A 24,167-nucleotide genomic window follows, 5' to 3' on the forward strand; every position below is an offset into this window, starting at 1 on the left:
ACGCTTAGGCTTTTTCATCGAGGAACGAGCGAAGGGAGAAACGATCGTCGCGCAGACGTACTCGGTTTTTATCAGCGACGTCGGCCGGCCGAAATCCGTCGAAAAACCTCGGCCTCCAGCCGCGTGTGGCCGCCATCCAGACTCGAGCGAGAAGGAATCGTTTCGTCAAGGCGCCGATAAAAACGCGATACCGATTCGAGAAATCCCGGAATCAAAAGCCACACACGTGTCACCGTCGACCGAGAGACTGAAAAAAAATCGCCAACACGCGTGGGATCTTCGAGAAACCGGCGCCACGAATCGCCTCGAATCTCCTGAAAATCGAACCGTCTCCCGCAATAGAGGCAACAGGTCGACGAAAAGCGGATTCTGAAAAATTAACGAGCTTCCCGAGACCGAAGAGATAAATCTCCTTCGCCGGTGGAAAAAAGCACGAACATCTCGACGAGATTCAAGGAATAAAATCCGCGTACGCGTTTCCGGGACGACAGGTGAAACCGTGATTCCTTCTCTCTGCCGCGCAAAAACCTCGCATTAAGTCCCCGTATCGTTCAATTACTCCACAGGATCGTTCGTATCGGAGGCTAGCGGTCCCGAGGAAAGAAACGAGCCCGGTGTGTCACGGTTGCAAGGGGAATTGGGGAGGGAAGGGACTTCGATCTCGAGCAATTCCGAGTCGTGAGCCTTCGATCCTTCGGTTTTTGTCGGGGGACACTGGTGGCTCGCGGAAGGCCAAGAACGTCGAAAAAGCTCTCCGACTGGACCGCGTGCGGCAGTGCTTCCAGCGTGGGTCTTGTACACAAGAAACGATCACGAGCAGGACCATCGTCGTCGTTGGTGCCACCGGGAAGAAGCGATGCACGGCTACCCAGGAGGACGGAAAAGGAAGGGGACGGGGGATCCGGGACGAGGAGAAAAGATGTCTTCCGAGCAGCGGAGAAGCCACCGACGAAAGAGGAGAGAACAAGGAGGAGGACCGAAGGGACAAGCAGAAGGAATACGAGAGGCAACGTCGCCGAAGGTCCAGGCAAAAAGTAAACCGACTACCGGGGGGCTCCTAGTCCTATTGACTAACTTCAGCATTCACCGGCTTCGTCCTCTCTTCCTCTCCTCCACCTCCTTACCAACCACCCCCTTTCCACCTTTGCCGACGCAGCCGGTCGGTCTCTACCGCTAGTCCCCCGCGCCGGCTGCCTTGCACTCTGTCCCGGCTTCTGCAATTAATTAGCTCTCGACCATGGCGATCGAGCTCGCCGATGTTCGGCGAACTTTTAATCCGGCCAGCTCGTGACTCCCGGTCCTCGTCATCGTGCCCCCGGGAATCTTTTCGGTCGGTGTACCCTCTCCTCTTTCTATACTCGTCTTCTTTCTTTTTCTGCCTTCTTTTACCATGGCCCCTGGTCTTCTGTTGCCTCTTCTTCTTCTCCTTCGTCTTCTTCCTACTGCTGGAACGAGCCTTTCTTCTTTGCCGCGAGGTTCTTACGGTGGACCGCGGAGAACGACACGTGCTGCTGGATACTGTGTGGCCCTTTTTGAAATCGATCGGGTATCAGTGTTGCGTCTATGGTCGACAGGACACAGCGGACAGAATAACAGGTGGAACACCTGGTTGTTGCGTCACGAGTCTTCGGCATGATTGTCTTAGAGTGCTTTGTAACCTCATAGGCAGAGTTAACTTTGTGCGAGTAGTTGAGACGATGGAACAAAGACTTCGGGAACAACAAATTAACATTTATGAACCTATTTGTAGTTGAATTTCGACTAACGATTCTATCAACTCTAGCTTCAGATATCGGAGTAATAATACAATCTTCGAAAACTGTATATTCATTGTTAATTAGTATCTAGAGGTTGGATATTTGTTGGTTGATTTTATGTTTCACTCGAACATTCACACGTTTAATCATGTCATATCGAATGTCGGAAGCATCACGAGAGGAACGCTCGATCATATCCACTCTTCTCGTATTTTTTACAAGAAACAAGAAAACACACGCGGCGTGTCTCGACGCCTCGAATATCTGTCGATTACGCGGCTTCCCTCAGCTCCCATCCCACGGAAAATCTCTCCTGGGCCAGGATAAATAATCGTTCAGTCTAGCCGGAGCGTTTTTCCGCTCGTCTCCTCCTCCGACCACGGAACACAACCCTCGACCGTACAGATTTTTCCTCGGCAATAATCGACGGGCGGATACCGGAGTTCTCTCGCGTTATCAATCCCGAGAACCACGACGACAATCACCGGGGGTTTGCGCGCGGCAAGAAAATCGACGCAAAAACCTCACGACGCGAACGATGCTTCCCGGTTGGCCGAGGAAACGACAGACATCCGCGAAACAAAGACAAGGACGGAGGTTTTTTTCCGGCCGTGGCTGAGGAGAGAGGCGAGTGGGGGAAATCGGTCGTTTTCCTCGCGGAAAATATGATTCCCTTCCGGCGATAGACGTTGATCGAGAGTTCCTCGATTAAGAGAGCTTTCTCTTATTTCCTCGTACTTCCCCCGTCCACACCCCAACCCTACCACTCCTCGCACCCTTTCAAAGAAAAAGATTTCTCGGGGATGCTCGCGCGGAACCGAGATAAAAACCCGCGGCGAGATTGGAGGGGGGGGGGATGGAACGACCCACCTGCGAAACGTCGTCGCACGAAGAAAAGGGAGTTTATATACCGTCCGTTGAAAAATATCGTCGTATTACGACCAGTGTGGTTCTCGTTCTACGAAGAAAATGTAGCGTCCGGGAAATTTACGTCGGGCCGAGATTTATGAATATGCACCCGCGGTACTGGGTTTCGATTCATCCAGTGGACGTTGTAGTCGCGATCCACGTAAAACGGAATGTTTCGACGGGGAATTAATTGGACGAGGAAATAAAGTCGATGCTAGATCCAGTTACGACCGTCGTTGGTTTTTTGCGATGCAAATGTTTTCGATGTCGATTAAAGAAAATGTTACCTTCGGTCGGATAGAAGTATCGTTACGTCGGATATGAATATCGGGGGATTTAGACGGTAAATTAAATGTCTGCAGTTACAGATATTCAAAGTGGATGTATTAATACGATTCAGAAGAATCATAGCCTCGAGACTGAATTAATTTCAGAAAGGTTTCACGTAAAAATGTGTACAGTAGATATTTTTTATCGGTAATTTCGATGCATGTAATTGCTTTACTACTCCCTAGAGTACTCTTCGTGGGCTCTTCTGTTCGAGGTTATTTGCAATCGACTGGTGTAGATGGAAATTATTGAATTCTCTGACAAGTATTGCGAATATCATACCAAGGATATTTTAAGCAAGTAGAGAGATAGCACCCAGGATTCCATCATCAACCGACTTTGTTCCCGTAGACCATAGCAATTTCTCGAAATTGCCGGACGGGGCTAATTACAAGGTGTTTTTCTGTAGACGCATGATCGCTAATAACTCATTCTCGAGAAGCGTTAGGGTTCCAGAGGATTGCAACTACCTTCGAAAAGAGCACCGAAACCGAGATAAAAAAAAATGCCAACAGTGGAACGGGACGGAGAGAGATAGACGGAAGGGAGCGAAGGGAAATGGGGGGAGTCGAAAAGGGAAAGAAGGTGCTGTCGTCCTGGTTCGGGTTCCCACTGCCGCGAAATTGCAAGGATGACCTCAGAGGTCGCAGGACTAATGTATGCGGACGTACAGTTCTTTACGTGCACCGTTCCCCTCTGCTGCCTCTATTTCTCTTTCTCACGTGGACTCGTTCAACCCTTTTTTAACCTTTAGTCGTGTATGCTACCTTAAGTCTGACTTTACGTAATCGAAGGTTCACCAGAAACGTAGCACTGTGGCCCTCCGAGAAATCGCAGGGAACGTTCCGTGCCTGATTTTTGACTGGATTTACGGATCACCTGGAAATAGATATGGATCGATACCACTCGGATGTGTTCAGGAGGGGGGATTGAAAGGAACGTTGGACGAGGTGTATCCAGAAATTGTGGAAATATAGAATTCACCGGGATTCGGTGGTGGATCGAGCGACTGGAACTGGTTAATGGATCGCTTCTAGATTCCGCGTGATCTAGTACGAACGTTCGAGGAAATCCGATTACTGGATACCGCGCAAGGGATTGAAAATTTCATGTGTCAAATGGAATACGAAAGTAGGCGGGCTTATGTGATTCCGGAGACTGCAGAATGCAGAAAGGCTGATTGGTTTATTAAAATTGTAACGAAGGTGTGCTGTACATTAAACTGAATATAATAGTACAACAGAGATCCACGTATCAAAGCTTTGTTTCAATAAATAAGATCTTTTCAATATTTTGATTTCGTAATTTAGAATACGAAACCATATGGCAACACTGGGAACGAAACAGTTAATAACATACCGTGAAAAGCTCACCTAAGGAGTCGTATAGAATCTTTTTTCAACAATAGAAACCAAATGATATCCGACAATTAAAAAAATCCCCGTTTCCGTGTACAATCAGCAAAAATATTCGATCCATTCTCGTATTCGTCCTCCGGAATAAATCCCAACGCAGTGAGAATCGCTCGCGAACCAAAGAAAAATCTTCGTCCGAATTAAAAAAAAAAATAAAGAAAAAAAGAAGGTCGAGTAGTGGGGGTAGAGTAGTGGGCGGGTAGAAAAATCACCAGTGCCGGTTCTGTCGAAGCGACACCGGAAACCGTCGAAACGACGCGTCATAAAGCAGCTCGGCCCGGGGCTCGGCGGGCTCGTTTCGCGCGGGGTCGCGATTATCTCTCGCGCATCTCGCGTAACACAATTTGTAACGGCCGTAGTGGCGTCGGATCGCGCTGGGCCCCGTCGTACGCTCGCTCGCTTTCCGTGATTAATGACGAGCTCCGATGATTTAGTGGCCCGGTGACTCGTTCGCCCGCCGCGATCGCGTGACTCTGCGAAAGGCTTTCGAAAAACGGCCAGTCGATGGCATTAACGGAGCTATGGAGGGGGGTTTGGACGGGAGATTTCCGCGGCCGCGGTGCCAATGTCCGCGAACGTGCTCACGGGGGCGACTGCATTCGTCACAGGGGACTCGAGCCGTCGCAGCGCTTATCGGAATCGAATCGAATCGGACCGTGCCGCGCCGGACTGATCGTATTTCACCGTTCCACCGATTCTTTCCGCGAGACGGACTGCGCCGCCATACCGAGAGAAAGCTCGCCCTACGGTGAAATGGGTAAGTAATCGAGCGAGTAATTTGGCACGGTGAACGGGTCGAGCGGCGGTTTTTGCCATCGCGCCAGAAACTAATCGGAACGGCGACAAATGATTGTTTTCTTTGGCGACACCGCGCGTACGGGGCACCGATTCGGAGCGCGGCTGCCGTGGACCTACCCCCTACCCACCCTTTTTTTTCCGGTTCAATTACCTAGGTTGAGCGACGCGGGAAGAAATATTGCTACTGCGAGCTCGTGATGCTGTTTTTCCTCTCGCTGGGAGAACGATATCGATTCGGGGGTGGCCAGATTGAAGATCGTAACCGGTGCTCTCTATAAGCGCGCAGGCGGAACCTGTTAGGGGAATTGTAAGGAGGTGTTGCAAGTTGGATGCTGGTTGTTGAGATTCTTATGGGAAGAGATATATCTCATCTAGAATCAGAATTTAGTTACCTGGAACAATAAAAAAATGTTGTAACCTACAATTTTACTTATGTGAAAGTATATACATGAACAAATTTTTAATGTCACCAGAGTGGACCAGAATCGAAGGATTTAAAAATTTCGTAACTTACTTTTTTTGGCTGTGAATTTTTTGGAGAATAGAAGGAATGTATTTTTGACCATTCGAGCTACTACGTTTGATTCTGAATCACTGTGCAACCTAGAGTGAGGCGGACCGATTCGGGGCCTTTTGTTCCTAAGTTTGCCATTAGTCGATGATGACCATAATCTAGAACCCTTAGGACAGCTGAGAAACACGTGCAGGGCAATCAAGGAGTTTTTAGTTAATTTACGGTTTTTCCCTGCAGCTGATTTCGAAGAATTCCAGGTATACATCGGGATAGGGGACACGAGTAAATCGCTCTACCTTCCAAAGTTACCAACATATTGGGCACACCCACAGAAACACAGAACACCAATCATAGAAAAACCCATCCACCACTCCGATACACAGGTCAACCAATAGAAACACAAAACCAAGATAGAATCGAACAAACAAGGTATTCTACAGTCAGCTACGAACGAGTCCACCTCGACAGTCAAGTGGGGTCTCAGATATCCGTCATAAGTGTTCAGGGTAATTATTCGCAGTGCATATTTTACAAACTATACTTTAATAACTATACAACTAACATATATAATAGTACATTACACGTGCTTGCTTGTTGCTCCGGTATACACGACCTTTTTCATTGACTTCTGCTATACAAGCGACTAAGATGAAGTAACAAAAAGTTTGAAAAATCGGTTTAACTAGATCGTAACAGATATCGTTATCGTTACAATTTACAGTTACCTTAAGAATAAGCCTCAAATACAGTCAACACACAAGACTATAATCTACTCCTTATTCTTACTTCCAATTGAATCTCGACAACATTAATTTCTTTTTCAGGAATCGAAGTTCCCAAGATATAATCATCATTGCAACAGAAGGGAATATTCTCTATATATTTTTCGCCTAAACGATCAAAGACATCCTTGTCACGCAGAAATTTCAAGTTTGTGTTTACATGAAATCCATCCTGATTGTATTATTATTTACTCTCACAGGTAGCCAGTTTATGTAACAACGCGGATGATCGCACGTTTAGAGGTTTGACACACGGTAGAAAGCGAAAACGTTGTTTCTTTTCCGTGGAACGGGTGTCGGATTCTGCGGCTGTATCGCGAGGGTAACGACGGGAGCGAACGGATTTCGTCGATCGGCTTAACCTGAGCTACCGTGAGCCTCGTCGCAGCTGTCGTCCGCGGGTGGAAGCTCTCGGCAGCGAGCGTTTCTGCTGCGACGGCGTCATTACTTATGCAAGCCCCACTTACGGACACGTCCTAAAAGCCGGGGGCCCGGGGCCCCCGTCGAAGAATGCGCCACGGCATTGAACCCTTCCTCGAGGAAACGGTTACGTCGCTCCACTCTCCTTTTCACGGATTCGGCGGAACTGGTTTCGCGTGAATCGATGCGATTTCAAGAACTGCTTTAGGAATTCGTTGACACGTGTCGACTGGGGATCGAAAGGGTCGTTGAAAGTGTAAGTGAAAAATTTGAAATCGCGAGGAACTCAGCATTTTGATCTTAATTCCTTGACCGAATAACTAGATTGTCAGTGTAATAATTTCGTGGGATTAAATGTCGGTGAATTATTGAGCATATTTTATGGAAGATTGAAGTGAGTTGAAGAATTTAAGGCATTTTATATTTTATATTATTATATAAGTACTCGTATGATATTTCTTTTCAGTTGACCTTTAGTTACCGTAATTACAGAGAGGACGGCGAAACGCCACGGTACATTAAAAGAGTTGAAACTCATCGGTCATAATGGCTCACGATTATATTTGAACGCGACAGTGTGAGTAGAATGCAGGCTACGATATAATTGATGGGAAGTGTAATTCATGCAAAACCATCGGTTCACGGTAATCGCTTATCAAAATGCCAGCATCTCGGCAGAACTGGTATACGACAAGGGCAGCTTTGTTGCGGCACGCGTGTGCCTATTCACATCAGTCACACAGTTCACATTTCACGCTTCGCGACTGAAGACCGTAGAAATAAGCATTATATTATATCTACGGAACTTCCTTGACGTTAACCATTATTCAGCAAGTTCGTCGAATTTATATAACTTACCATCGTGCCTTCACAAAGGTAACAAATTTAAAGTCTGATCTATGAATACCACTTTCCCCTTATCTTCCTTTTATTCATTATAAAACCGCAGAAAATGAAAAGTATTCATTTCTACGAATCTCCTTGTTAAATACTGGTCTACTATTTTTATTCTGCACACTTCAGCATCTATAGAGCACAAGTGTTCGAAGTAAAATTACACAATTCTGTGCATAATTTACATTGTACAAGGCATAATGAACAGTGTACAATATCAATAATGCAAGTTCACAATTTATACTACACAGTGTATCCTATTCTCTGGCATGATATATCAAAAATGGAATGTATTTATTTCATATAAAATATTCTAATCGGCGAGAGTTTTCCCGAGCTCAGTGATTCCTTTATCGGAACGCTGAGGTGTTTGGAAACGGTACCATGGGACCGTCGTTGAATCTAATCGTATCCCTCGTGGGGCCCCGACGTTGCAGGTTCGCCTTTCGTGCATCGTCCGTGCAACGGTATCGGGGGGACGATCGTACGAGAAACTTCGTTGAATAATCGATGGGGATCGGTGACTGGCAAGGGAGTGCCGGACAGAAGTCCGCGATAATTAATTCAGTTGACGTGGAAATAGAAACAGAGTTTTGCCGGTACCAGTAGCGGGCACGTCCGCAGAAATACCGGGGGGGCCTCGGCGCATCGGTCGGTGTAATGTCGCTCAATGATGCATTAACGTCGACCACTCGATATGGACGGGCTATCTCGTCTAGCCCGTATAATTCCGACGGAATAATGGCGTGTGTAAAATTAGAATCCGATTTTCAACGTTCATCTCGCTCCTTCGTTCTCTACGGTGTTCACGGTTTGTGGGTCTGCGCGTGTGTGTGTGTGTGTGCATAATGCACTCGGTTGGTTATAAATGAAATTTTCCCTCGAATTAAATCGAGCCGATGATAAAATAATAATAGCTCCGATATTGCATGAATAAGAGATGCCCGCCGCCGCGGTGAATACGGTCGGATCGAGGGGAAGAAAACGTAATCGGAGTACTCGACGAGTGAGATCGGAAATATGGAAATGGGACGGGGATCGATCGTTACGGATAATATTGTCTTTATCCTATAATTTTTTCAGTTGAGTATTCATCGTGGGTAACGACTGACCTCGTTTTAGATACTGGCTCGAACTGTGAACGATAATACACTCTGTACAATCTAATTCGATTCTTCCAGGAAAGGATCGAGGATATCTGAAACAGATTTATCTCGATGGAAACTCGAGATTTCGGTGGTTCTTGGTATGAATGGAATATTTATTTCACGTGCAATCCCACGACTAATTTCGTATATCCAAATTGGAAACAGTGTCAGCCTTCCGATAGGTGACACGACGATCAACGTGTTAAGAAGCACTTCGAGCGATTTCTCGATAGAAGATATACGGAGTCAGAGGATCGAAGAACTGGCATGGAACACGAAACACAAGGCGTGACCTACTGCAACGTCACGTGGCAGCCAGGAGCAAACGTACAAATAGCCGCGCACGCTGGTTTTGTTCCGCGTGACGTGATAACGCGTGGGCCTTCGTGACGCGGATCGGTAGCGTGTATCTAGTATCTACCACGATCCTAGCCGCGTATATCGTTCTCACGAAAGTGAAAGTCATTAAGTTGCAGCTTTTGATCGCGACGAGACAGGAATCACCTTACCACACTTTCCCGCTTCGATTTACGCTGCACCGAGATAAATTCTGCAAACAAATATCTCTTGATGGAATTTGCCAAAATGAGAACATAAAACCTGCTACCTACAAAATAAATTGAAATAAATTAAGAAAACATAATAATGCACAGTTTGGGCCAGTCCAGAGATCGTCAAATTCGGACTCCAAACCGTTGTCCATAGATGAAATAATGAAACGTCATAATTAGAATATCTTAAGAAGGGACGTGTTGTTGGATGACTAACCGCCTGACTCATTAAAGGCCATAATTGGTAAATTCGATCAAGCTACGTGTCCAAAAACAAATGAATCGGTAAAGGTGACCTAAGCTAAGGGGAAAAGTCATCACCTCCCCACTAAACACCATATGTATTTACCCAAATCACTAACTGCAGAAAGGAGATATCTCCATTTTTCTAAGAAATTCGATTTTCGGCAGCGTATCACTTTTGTAGTTTGAATACAACGTTTACAACAGAATTTCCATTTACTAAAGAAGCGGTACATATCCAAGATGATGTACTCTGAAAACTTTTATCTCCTGAAAATGATAATTTAGCGATTCATTTGTAGTACCCATTCGGAAATTTCAATACTGCATTTCTCTTACACTTGCAGATTTCCAAAAGTGTTAAATTTCCGCAGCAAGGAATCCTGTAATATGTTACAGAAAAGAACACGAAAATAGTAAAGAATCTTCGACAACTTTCTCGAGCAAAACCCTAATCCCAAGATCGCGACACGATCGAATCATCCGGGTCGCACAAAAATTTACGACGTGTGCCGGAAGCGGTGTCGAGCTTTAGCCCAGGCTACTTATCGTGTCCCGAAACAGCAGACTTGAGCAACTTTCGCCCGTGGACGACATCAAGAGCGGCTTTGTCCGGTGAAATTGAAATTCATCGAATAACGCGCGGCCCGCCTGTGTGTCCCCGTATATTGTGCAACGAACGGTCGCTAGTGTAACGCTGATCGATAACGTATTACGCCTGGGATCAATATGCCGAGAGTACACTGCACATCTCTTCCTGTGTCTCCGTGGATAATCGCGGCTATAAAATTAGAGGCTTGTCCCTACCCCTCTCCCTCTGCGTGCCCTTTATCCTCTACACTCCATTTCTCCCGGTGGAAGTTTCGTCGCTGGTCTTGTTTCTGGTCCAGTAAGCGATCACCGGTAACGGACATCGACTTTTACGGAGAGCCATTGTCTTTTATGCGTTATGAATAGTATTCGTCGGAGCGGTCTGTAAAAATTTTGAACGGAGATAAATGTAACGATTCCTCCCACGTGGAACAAAGAAACGCTTTCCAGGCCCGTGGAACAGTCGTCGTGAACAGGCTTCGTGTCTTCTACGAGTCCAGCCCCCCTTCTTCGCGGCCTGTCGAACCCCAGTGGACGAATGTCCACGCTATGTTTTCTTAAAGAGTCTTTTATGTTCCCCCGCTAACGGAAGGGGCGTTTTTATTTCGGAGACGAGTCGTCTCGTAAAAAACTCCGGACGAGATAGAGGTCTTCTTCCTTGAGGGGATTGTAACCGTTCGCGTGGCGATTCAATTTTCGTGGAGATTGCGCATTTCGAGTTATGGTGCTCGTTGTAATGATCGTTCGGTAATTTCTTGGACCACGGCATTGTTCCTGGTGAACTGGGGCTCTCGGAGATGTCGAGGATCTGAAACTGTTCGTTCGGAAGTGGTCTATGAAAGTGGCAAATTATTTCACGTTATGAAAATTCTGTTGAATAGGCCAACTTTGACTCGGAGAAGGTAACCTTGCCCAAATGTCAGATAATAATAATTTTCGGTTTTGAAGCTTCGGTTGTAGACCTGCCAAATTGTAAATGATCATTTTCTGTAGGTCAAAGTTACCCAGATCTGTGTTAAAGTTACCCCAACTAACGGTATACAGAAAGTAAAATTATTAAGTAGTTTCAAGAATTTCTATCGATCAACTCACGCTTCTGTATAAAATCCTGTGGGCAACTTAAGAATAGAGTTAAAAAGTAGATTGAAAAAGAGGGTTAAGAAAGTTGAAGATCGAGATAAGGTTGCAGTTCACCAACCAGAAGGCAGCGCTCGAAAATCATAAAGCTCGTTGAAGAAGAGTTCCATAGCGGAGGGAGTTCCGGCGTAAGAGCATTAATTTCGCGAACTTCTCGAGCCGAACACCCGCTCAAACGTTTTCTCATTCGGCGCAAGGCCCTCCCACCCCTTCTTCCAAGCGTCCTCGAGAAACTCTGGCTCGCCCGATGAGATCCCGGTGAACTCATTAACCCGGAAATCAACGGCCGATTCCCGAAGTTCCGCGGAGACTGCAAGAACGACCGATGGGAAACTTCCATCTGCAATAACGCGGGGCTCCGCGACCGGTGACAAAACTGCCATTGTTTAACTTGGACAAAGCGCGAGAGGACCGATGGGTGGGGATCTTAAAGCGGAAACTTTCCTCGAGGAAGAGGTCTCCGAGGTTTTCTTTTGTCACGCAAGCTTTTGCGTTCAATGTCCAAAGTTGTACAGGATGTCCTATAGAATAGTATGTGGACGGAAATAATGAAAGAGGTTCATGCACATTTGATCCGACACTGGACTCCGGTTAGGGGAGCTATCGTCTTTCTAGAATTCTTATTATCACGCGAGGAATATTTCTTCGGAATATTTTCAGTGATAAAAGTAATTAATAAAAAATAATTGAGAAAGAGGCGCGAAATACTATTAAGTTGTTGATAGTGAACAGATGAGTAAAGGCGAATTTAGACTTTTCACTTTGGATGGGGCAATGATGATTAATCCACACTGAAAGATGTAAAGATTGTTTTCATCTGCATTTTCATTCAAAATGAACAAAACGTCCATAAACAAACTTGTGAGTCACTGCCCATTGTTATAACATTTTAATCATCGTTATAAGAGTATACTAACCATTCGACTGCTTTGGTAATTCCAGTGTTAAATATTTCAAACGCCTACAGAATTCTTTGCAAAATCCACAGACAAATCTTGAATTCACACGTATCACTACCAGAAAGGATGCATCATCATCACGTTCAAGAAATCTCCATTTCCGATTTCACCCAAGATCCACTCCACACTCAAAACCCACTATCAACCCCCAGAGAATTTCACTCGTACATCCATACCCGTTTCACGTCACTGCCCAGAGACCAAAAACAAAGTACATATACACCTTCACATAACCCTCCGTCTTCATCCTTCATCCCCAAGAAAGCCCAGCGAACTTTCACCGTTCCTCGAGACCACGAGAACACATGATTCATAGTAGCTCCATTCGAAGGGCTCTTCCTCTGTCCCTACGTCTCGATCCTCGAAAAATCGAAAGTTTTTCGACCCTCGTAAACAATCCCGAGGGCCGCGCGTTTCGGGGTGGTCGGACCGCCGATACACAGCGGCGATAACGTCGCGGGGGCCAAATGAAAAATTCGTAAACGAAACTCGCGGGGGCCCCCATGAATACTGCATCGCGAATGCTGGTCACCGCAGCTCGGAGGGTGGGGAGGGGGCAAGGAAGTGTATGTACTCCCTCGATGGGAGACTTCCTGAATTATTCCCAACGTGTCCCGCTGGGCCACGGGAAACGTCGTCGCCGTCGCAGCACCGAACCACCGTGGACGACGAGGCGTCGCGAGGCGAGACGAGGAGGCGTTTACCTCGCGGAGATTTTATGGCTATCGCTTCTTCCGACCGCGGACGTTATTTGCCGATAGAACGCGGTCTAGCAACGGTCTATGCTCGGCACGTTTCGGAACTATGCGCCCTATGGATTTTTAATGAACCGGTTGCTGCCTTTTTTCCGGAACGTTTCCCAGAAACGAGCGGAGGGAAGGGTCGGGGAGGGGATAGGCCTCCGTCCGGGGCTGATTTACGGGGTAGTTCGAACGTGGAAAAATGGTATGGTTTTCTGCGCGATATGGTGTGGGGCTTGTTTTACGATGACATTTCTTCTCGCGGAGCGAAGCGCTCTTCCACCGCGACTGAACCACGGAAACTTCTCTCTTCGGTGGAGGATAACGGTAAGGGTTCCGAATAATTTGTAGTGTACTACGGCCATTATTGATGGATATGTGTACGGTGTATTATGTGCAAGAGAAATGGTACATTATACATTCTGTTGGGCGTCTCGCTTAACGTGAATACCTTAAATATCTCACTTGATTTGTCCATCAAGTTTGATAAATTTTTTGTATTAATCCCTCCATCGTGTGATTTTATTACATTTGTAGATTTTTCGTACTCAAGTTCACACGAAGGTCGTACTATTCAGGCCTTGAATCAACTATTACACGACGATAATAAAAGTATGTACTCTCATTTAAAAAAACATCAGTGGATCTGAACATTTTTTAAAATATTTTAAAAAAAGTATCTTCGAAAATATGTGAGATATTGAAGGTGGTATTACATTAGGTGGGACATCAGTGCTGCACTTGGTTCTTAACGTATAAGCCGCTGTTAATAATAATGTTACCCCATAGTGTATACCATTCCATCATAAATTACACTATACAGTGCATGATTACAAATACAAATACACAATGTACAGAGTATTGTCTTGTGCATATCTTACTCGACAGAATGCATAAACCACGATGCAGTGTACAGTACCGATAGTATAAATTACACCGCAATTTGCATAATTTGCACTATACAGTGCACAATTGCACAGTGTACACGGTGAAAGGTGTCCGCGTGGCGCCCGATACGAGGCGCTCGTCGAATAATAAACGTGCGCCATAGTGCACGATCATAGCGCCCTTTTTATCCAGCCGCGTGCAGCAGGTCAGTTTCAGGTGATGTAACAGGCAAACGAGTTTTAATTAAGCCGAAGGGGGCAGAGGAGGAATGGAGAGGGGGGTTGGCTAGCGTCGTCGCTGAGTCGACGGTATGGATTTAATACCCGTGCGAATCGAGGAAATGCACACGGCAAATGGAGAACGCAGACATTAGCGCAGGTATCACCATTAATTCTGCTCAATCGCGATAAGCCGAAGTCAACGTGTGCCGACAGTCCCGTGAGGCATTAGGGTCGCTTACGTGTATGAACTCGCCGGGGCGATATATCGCACGCATCGGAACCAAGCTAAAGTCTCGACGTTAATCTACCGAATAAGGATATGTTGGCGCGTTAAGGTGTCCGCCGGTTATCCACGGGCGATTTATCATAAACGGTCCGCCAAATAGTTCGTGGCCGTGATTAATCGAGCCGGAGAAAGACCCCGTGCAAGACTGACCACGAGGCTAAACGTGGGCGCGGCGTGTGTGCATGCCCGGTTGTTTTCTCGAACCGCGATGCACAGACCTTTTAGCAACATTCATTTAACTCGCGGTTAATTAGGAACATTTCCTAAGACCTGGTGGTGAAGGGATACATCGTAGTACGTTTTACTATTAATTGCTCCGCTGGTCTACCGTACGGTTAACACGTTGACCGTTACCCGAGTGGAAATATTAAATCGTGGGGTTAATTTACAGGGGGGGGCGGCACGGTGATCACTGGATTGCGGATTTTATGCAATTTACACCGTACACGATTGCCTGGAATTCGGTACAGTTAAGAGTTTGGTGAAGTTTGAGGAGGTTTTTGTTTCATTTGGAACCTAGTAGAATAGCGAATAGCTTTGACCCAAAGTTCCTATAACTGGTCTAGTAATCGCTTGCAACCTACACCGTTAAATTATTCGAAGAAACTGTCAATTTTTAATTAGTAACTAACAAAGGAACTGAAGCACCCTGAAAATTTCAATTTTGTTTTAAGTCTCAAGGTTTTTGGGGAGCCTCGATAGAAAGAAGCATCGGGCAATTTCTCGTTTTTACTGACATTCGGTTCTTCTGGGTGAAACCACCCCTTAGTCAGGTTAATGGATGTCTTTCTATTTTCCCATGTTTCTTGAAGATTATAGTAAGTATCAAAAAACTATTAAAACAAAGTTTTAATGGCATGCTATACTCTACAAATCTGTGGGATGGTTTCCCCACGAAAACGGAAAACTGCCCGATGCTTCCGATTCAAATCCCCTACAAACCAAATTTTCACAGCAAATCGAAATTTTTAGGGTACCGAGGTTCTCTCGCAAGTAATAATCTATGCAAGGGAATACAAAAATGAACAACACGGTATTATCTAAAACCCCGGCGAACTAAAAGAGTACTCCACGAAGAACCTCACCCTCGTTTGAAGACACCTAATTAAAACGAATTTAAGTCTAGTCCTCGAGCACGCGATTTACGGGGCACCCCGGGGCCGACTATTAAGTCGTGCCCCGGTCGAATCCTCGAGATTCTTTGGTAATCGCCAGACGCCGAGGAACGTGGGGATTTCAGGGCCCCCTGGGGGCCGATCGCAACTACGGTATTCTCCAGAGACCAAAGAGAAAGAAAGAGAGAGGAGAAGACGTCGAGGGGAACGAGAAGGGTGACGTCGGAGGGGCGCAAGAAAAAAGTCGTCGAGAGCACGAGACTCTCTTTCTCTCCACGGCTATTAGGACTAATTTGCGTCAAATCGCATTGGAACTCGTCGACGGCTTTTTCGAGAGGGTCGAAATCATCGGAGGCGAGCCAGGGGCGGCGCCAGAAGCTCTATGTGCCCCGTGCCTATGCGTGGCCCACGCGCGTCCTCTACGTGTCCCCTGGTAAATTGTACCAATTTGTGTTCTCGCGAACTAACGCCTTTCCACGACGTCCCGATGCACGCTTCTCTAGGCGACGATTCGCCTCGGGTGTGCACACGCGAACGCCTCGAATCCGAGGAACCAAGTACGCTGTCGTGTGCGAGGAGACGCGAAGTTTCGCAAATATATACACGCAGGGCAAACGAGCACGGTATATAAACTCCCAGTTAAAAGTACACCGGTGTCGAGAGGTGAATACGGAAATTCGAGAGACCGTTCGACTTGGTCTCGGGGGGAACGTGAATTCGACGAAATTATAGGTCAGGTCGGGGTGAGCGTTTTTTTTTTTTTCTGCGGTGAACGGATCGTGGACGGAGATTGGTAAGGTTCAGGGAGTTTAAGTGTAATGAAACTGCAGAATTTGCGGCTCACGGTTGTAGGAGTTAAACGACATTTACGTGAATTATGAGGTGCTCATTGTGCATAGACTGCAAGAGTTTAGTGGAGAGATCACGGAGGGATTTAGTAGTCTCAGTATAAGCAACAGAACAGGTATACTTCTAAGTATTGGAACATTTACGTTTCGTTTTAAACATTTTCTCTCGACGGACAGAGTATATTAACATAAAACAAAAACCCAGGGGTGTAGATTCACTCCTTGAAACGATGACTATTATCTCAATTATTAACTCAATTATTAACTCAATTATTAACTCTATTATTAACTCAATCATTACTGCACGAAGATTAAATGAATTCAATCGGACCATCAAAGGATTCCAATCATCCTCCTTCAGTAACGCTGAATTCTTCCATAGAACGACCATCTTAATCAGACACTTCCATCTACCCGCTCCAAGAATACGGTTAACACTGGAATCGAGGATGCACGATCACCTGTCCGGTTGGAAATGAAGCTATCTCTCAGCACCGCGAGGAACGATTCCGTCGAGTAACAGCCGGTGTAATCCTTCAACCAGCCATTTTCCACGCACTCTCGGATCGTTCTCGTTTACGCGGCAATTATCGGCCGGCCAATTAGGGCACGGAATTTAATCCACGCCCGTAGCGACCGCGCGAAGTTGGCTTTCGCAACGGCAAATTTTTCTTTTTATACCACGACCGGGTGATGGTTCTTTTATTCTGGAAAAACCGGGCAGGCGAATTATCGCGATCCGCGTCCGCGCGCGTTAATGCACGCGATAGAACAGGTATCCGTTCCGGAGAAATGCTCGCCGTGGAAATTGCAGCGACGGTAATCGACGCTACACTTACGCGTAATCACAGATTCCCCAGGGGAGGAATCACCGTGCAAAGATAAAGAATCCCCCCCACCTGATGCTGATTGTGAAATTTTCCACGGTTCGTTGCCAGCTTCCTGTCGCCCGACGCGACGAAAGCCGAGTCTTTTCTTCTCGCCGTGTCTATGGAACAGGATATTACCTCGTCCCGTGTTTCTTATTGCCCGCATCGCCATCGAGGAAAATCTTAATTCCGTGGCGGACAGCCTTTTTATAGTTCTGGAAGTTTTCCAGCGACGACTTTCACAGTTTTCACGAGTGGGTTTTAGGAGACTTTAAAAATGTTCGTGATCGATCGAGTGTATAATTGAAAATTAGTTAGGCTCGCGATGTGGTCTCGAGTTTCACGAAAACCGCCGTGAGCTGTAGCTGACTTCGTGGTTTTGAAATACGCGTGAACCGATTGGGAACGACTATTACATTATACGGTCGTTAATGATCGACGCGGTCAATAATTTAGAATTACCTGGTCACGCGCGACTCGGCCGAGGAATCCAACGCTGGTTAATTCATGTCGCATGAAAGTGTCTCACCTGTGGAATATACAGACCGGGGGATTCGTGATATTCAGATATAGGTACATATATTCTAAACTGAATTAAAATTCAATATCGGTACACTTGTCCACGCAAATTGGTACACGCGTTTCGGAGCGGTTCGGACAACTCCATCTGCGAAAACAACTTCTGAAAAACTTAACTATTGGGTTTAGTGGAGAATAATTACAATATACACTATATGCTCGGATTACCGTCTCGAAATTTCCGAGTTTACCAGATCAAAATTCAATTTCCACGAAATCGAAATGTAATTTCCTTCCGCCCGATACCACGATTTCAAACTCTCGCCCGGTGAAACTGTTGCGTTCTATCATTCGACGAGCATCAATCTCATCCCGATCCGAGTCACGTCCGTTCACCGAAAAATTTCGTAGACGAAACCCGTGGAAAAAGGGTTAGAATCCTTCGAAGCCCTCCGGATTCCTGGCATACCTTTTCAGAGCCCCCCAGTTATGTACTTACGCGTGAACGCTCGATCGCGCGTTAAAACGTACGTCGATGTTCCCCCGAGCCAATAATAAAAATCCTTCCGACGGGTGTGTTTTCCGTCAAACGATCGGGTCGGCTGGTTTTCGTGTCGTGCCGGTTAGAGTGCTTGGCTGTGTCGGTGTACGTCGGTGTCCGTGGCAAGAATTTTTATTAGCGGCCATAAGCAATTTACACGAGATTTTGATGACAGACCATGAAGACATTTCTCAGGACACGGGGAACCGCTCCCAGCTCACGTACGGTTAACGACCATAGATGACAATAACTACCGCGGCCCGTTCATCGCGGCATATCAATTTTCCCCCACTACCTACCTCGCCAGGGCCCTATCGTCGCCCCGAGAGATTGGTAATCATACCCGTTGCCGTCGTCGTGGCTACCTGGCGTGGATAACGGTGAAAAATTACCGATCGCGCGATTAATGACCGTAATTTCAATAGGCGGCTTCCTGTGTTACGGGGCCCCCGGGACAGGTATCTCGCGCCGCGGACAGCAATCGGCCGCGATTAACTTAATTGGAGTAAACGAATAACAGTCGGTCCGAGAATGTACGCGGGGCCCGGCGCGACACTGTTTCGCCTCCGCATCAGGTAAAGAATTAACGTAATTACGCGGGGCGTCGGTGAGTTTGCAGGCTTTTGCGGCGATTTCGATTAATTTGCCGACTTCCACGGGTCGTGAAAGCTAGATGTCTTTTTCGTTACGGTGGAATTGATTCTGTAATTCGAGCTTGGCTTACGCGGTGTCTTCGAGCTGGTGAGAATCAAAAATAGACTTTGGGTTTAATTACTGTTTTAGGAAAAATTTGGGAAATCGGTTGGGGGTTAAGCAATGATTGTAGATTTTGAATTATATACTTTGATAATACTTGTGATGATGAAAATACGGGATACTGTCGCAGGGTAGATTGTACACGTCGACTTAATTGTTGGACGAAAATTGACAACTACGAAATTGTGGTCTAAGCTTCGTTTTAGTACATTACAGACTTCAGAGTGCATTGTGCATAGCGAGTACTATCCACTACAGAGTGCATGGTACATAGTGCGAAGTGCATTGTGCATTAAGCACTCTGCATAATATACGTTCTCCACTTGGACACCGTGCAATAACACAAAGTGCACGGTGCGTAATGTCCAGTGTACGTTCAATAGTGTAACAATGCATTTACAAATTGTGAATACAATACGAGAAACACAATGCAGAATTTCAAGTGCACACTCCGAAACAGAACCTCCAACTGGAAATACTAATCCCGAAATAGTGTTCCCTCATCAACCCGAGAGTGTCCATTAATAAAATTATCCACAGTTCAACGCCTCCGATTAAGGGACGCGCCGCTCTAAGTGGGATGAAATGAAACGCAGATTACCGAGGCTCGTATTACCAAGTCTACGGTGCGTCTCGCGTGTACGATCGTTCGCAAATTAAACGACGATCGCGCAGGGGGTCGTGGGGGTCCGATCTCGAAATTTGCGTCTCGCAAATGAAAATATAATGCCGGGGGTCGGGGACGTGTTCGCGTAGGCCGTCGCGAATTTTCGGTTAGGGGACCTTAAATCTCCCTTCTCAGCGGGAAGTCGAGACGCAATCTCTTCCCGAGGGCCGTCGTGTTTTCCTCTATCTCTCTTTCGTGCGCTAGTTCCCTCTCTATCCCGTTCCCTAGATACGGAACGCGTGTCTCGCGGACAAAAGATTTATTGGAAATTGCTGAGAAGAAATGGAATGGCCCCGTCTCGTACACGCGCCCCTCCTCATCCTCCTCCTTCATCCGTTCCCTCGTCGCCATGACGATGTTCTGGCCCGTCGCGGGAATCGTTTACAGGTCCGCGCGAATTACGCTGCGCGATTTAAACGACGGGTTTCCCGGGTCTGTGCTCGAACACGCACGGGGCCCGCATTAGAATATTACTTTCTCCTCCGTTGAGGGACCGCCGACGGAAAATAATATATCTCCGGACGGGGTGGGAGGGGCGATTGTCGGAACGAAATGGAACGTGAAACTTCAGTCCCCGAGCGGGTTATTGTGTCGAGAGAGGGAGAAAGAGATAATTTACTAGCTGGAGATAAAATGAAATTAGCCGCGCGTCGTTTGTATTTTTGCGCCCGGCCGTCCGGCCGGTTTCAATGCCGCGCGACGACTGTAAATTTCGGAGAATTATTATTCGCGAGGACCGCGGTGAATACAGCGGTTTCGCTAGCTATAATTCTTTACCTTTTGTTGGAGTCTAATGCTCGTTTATAGGTTCGTTGGTCGCTTGGGAGTGAATTGGTCGGACGATTTTGAGAGAATTAATTTTACTTATTGGAAACTTCACACTTGTGGATGCTTTATGATACTGGTAATTTTAGATCACTATTATTACTATAACCGAAAAATTTAAATACAGTACTCTCTGCATGAGATTTGGGTAGGAAGTTTCTAGTGAGAGTTTCTACTTCATCCCCACTACAGAAGCATGTACACTATAAAAATTCGGATACAGTTGATAAGTGGTCTCCGTTTTCTGGTAGATGAAGGATGTCGGTCAAAACAAGAAGTTCCATATATTAGGTAATATTTAAAGAATCTAACGTCATAAAGCACATAGAACTTGAAACTTTCATACATCAATAAAATGATCTCCATTCTTCGTACTATTTATTCACGATACTTCAGTCTAGAGTGCAGCAGATGATTCTCAGTTTCATTTCCGTGAATTGCTCCACGAGGCAAACTAAAATAGAACTCGATACCGTTCAGTCCGCGTTTTATATAACATCGTCCTACAGATCGATTTGTTCCGATACGTTTGAGCGATAGATACTCGCGAATTACCACACGGCAGTTTTTCCACGAGTCGCGAGGGTCTATAGAAGTGGGTGTATAAATAAAAGTAAAATGGTACAATGCCATACCGGCACGGTGGGTTGATGAAACTGCCACCGAAAGTGATTTTATTTCAATAATTCGCTATAAATACGTCCTGGCGTATTCGGCGGAACCTAATGGGCCGAAATTCGATTCAAGTTCCATTTGGAGGGTGGGTGGAGGGGGGGAGAGGGGGCCAAAAACTGTCGCCGCGCAATTACTCGTTTCACACCGTGCGCCGCGGCCGGTCAACCCAGTTTCGTTTCACCTTTTAATCCAGCCAGCTTGCGCTCTCATTTATATTCAAATGGATAATCGGCGTGCGGTGTTCGTCATTTCCCCTCGATTCTCGCAAACGACGATCACAAAATTCCGTTTCGATTCGCATTTATCCGGCGCCCTTTTTTTTCCAGTAGGGACAGGAAAATTAACGGTTATCTGGAATGTATTTAAATGTAATTCAACAGGCTTTGTACCTTTCCCCCCCCTCCCCCCGAACACTTTGCACACACCTGTATTCTATCCGTGTATTTTATTTCGATCCAGCTTTGGAACCCCCTCCCTCCGCCGTTCCATCGGAACTTTCGAAGAATGGAATTTCACTGGAAATCATCTCTCCCATTTCTCGAGAAAGGTTTCCCGGTGTCCGGCAATCAGCCACGGATCCACGAACGATGCAAAACGTAGCGTGTGAGGAGGATGTGTGGGATAGGCGAACAAGCGAGGCAAACCTTCGGGGAAATAAATACTAAACACGGTACCCGTTGTTGCCCTGGCACTATTTCACTCGACCGCCCGACACACCTTTCCCTCGATCCGAGAGACAGAGAAAAAGAGAGCAACTTCGTGAATTTCCAATCGAGAAGAATTCCCGACGTCAAAAGGAAGCGCCACCGAGACACGAAGATTCTTTTCCTAGCCAGACCCGCGGAAGATGCTCCTGGGCTGGTTTGATGGATGGCACGGTTTCCATTGTGGCCAGGATCGGCGACGATTCCATCTATGAGTCGAAGTTTCTTGGTGCAATCTTCACAGAGGAAAGGATGGAAGAAAAAAAGTCGACCACAGGGAAATGGGTTTATTATGCTCCGGGACATAAAACCCACCCCTCACAGTTCACCCTCTTGCAGCCACACCCGTCCTCCTCGTGGTGGATCCAGCAACGAAGTTTGAACGTTAAGAAACTCATAATCAGAGTGGAACCAACGGAAACCGTAAGAGGTAGCCCGGGCAAGACAAACACGGCCACGAATGAGATTTCGATTAAATTTAAGAAGGAAGAGGTAGCCCCTTATATTGCGCGCCTCTTCGAATCGCCAAGTTTCTTAATGCCGGACCCGCCACGGATATATACACCAACGCCACCCTGTCGGTGCGACGACGCTCATTTTATATACAATGACTTTCGAAATTGCCGCGAGGCCACGGTGTACGCCGGCTGGCGTCGCGAGACGCGATGCACCTCCGGGCCAGACGCGGAAACGGAACGCGAAGGAGGGGTTTTAGGGAGGGGAAAACGGTTGGCGTCGTTCGACCGCGTAGACGGTTTTAATTGAAACGACGACGACGCCGCCACCTCCTCCGCGAACAGTCGGTTTCTTTGTCCAGGTTATTGAATCGAACGACGCGTAAGGGGCTCTTTAAGGGTGACAATGGTAAATAGAGGTGTTACGCGGCAGGTATGAGAGTTTCCTTTTGTACTCCTCCACCGGTGGGAAACGATCGTTGCTTTTATTGTTCCATAAAGGGTTAGAACGACACTGGATGTTTTCCGTGATGAGAACATTCTGCGTGCAATCGTGAACGTTTATGATCGCTTGCGAATTAATTCAACGAAGAAAGGTAACGCTACGATGACAATAATCGAGATAGGACGTTCTTTATGTGTACCGCTCGTAAGTATTAAGACACTTATCAGATATGCAGTAAACGTTACAAGGTATTACGAAATTTCTGAAGATCGAGGGGATATTAAAGCTCGATAAACGGCGCTAATACAATTGACCTAAGGTACATAAGTTTTAAGTGACGTAGTACAGTAAATCCTCGGTGAGAGTTCGAAGGCTCCTCGGCACTGAACATTACATATTTAATAAACTAATGACCATATATGGCTGAAAAAAAGTGAACGTTACAACCGAGGACCTCTTCTTCTCAGTGCAGCCTTCGAACACTCATCGAGGATCTACTGCAGCAATTTCTAAATATTTTTAGAAACATTAAAATTGTGTATTTACATGAATGCAGTGTGCATACAAAAGGTGCAAATCGTACGCAATGACTGTTAAGATTCCAAGAAGTCGAATCTGCGCCCCCACGATGAACTTCTGCACAATGTAACAAGTATCCCAGTGGTACTTCCTGAAAACCATCGACTCACTCCAACAAATCCCTTTTCCGTGCACGTCGATCATCGATCACCGCGATTCATCCCCAAACGGCGGCTTTTCATCCGAGCAATCGAGACGCGTGTGTATTTCTATTCGACACGGAACGTTGGCCGGTAAAAGCACCGCGATGAAGTTGTCGGGCGGTTTGCAAGCCCCTTGAAAGAATAATGCCGTTGCAAGCCGGGGGAAGGACCGTGCTCTACGCCCACGTTCAGCCTTGGTGTGTGTCTTCTGCAGCCCGGTAAAAGCTTCTAGGGTATGCCCAACGAATCGTTCCTCCTGCTTCGCCGCCTCTCGAGGATCTATACTCCACGCGCGACGAGGATGTGTACTCCTCCGGGGCCATTTTAACGGGGTACCCCATTGTCGTGGCCAGGAGTGGTGGTAGGTGGGTTGGAACGAACCATTAAAGGAACTTTCCCGACGGTCGTGACGTCGTTCGTCGCTTCGACGACGATTATCGTTG

This window comes from Dufourea novaeangliae, unplaced genomic scaffold (assembly GCF_001272555.1).
Source record: "Dufourea novaeangliae isolate 0120121106 unplaced genomic scaffold, ASM127255v1 scaffold101, whole genome shotgun sequence".
Lineage (NCBI taxonomy): Eukaryota > Metazoa > Arthropoda > Insecta > Hymenoptera > Halictidae > Dufourea > Dufourea novaeangliae.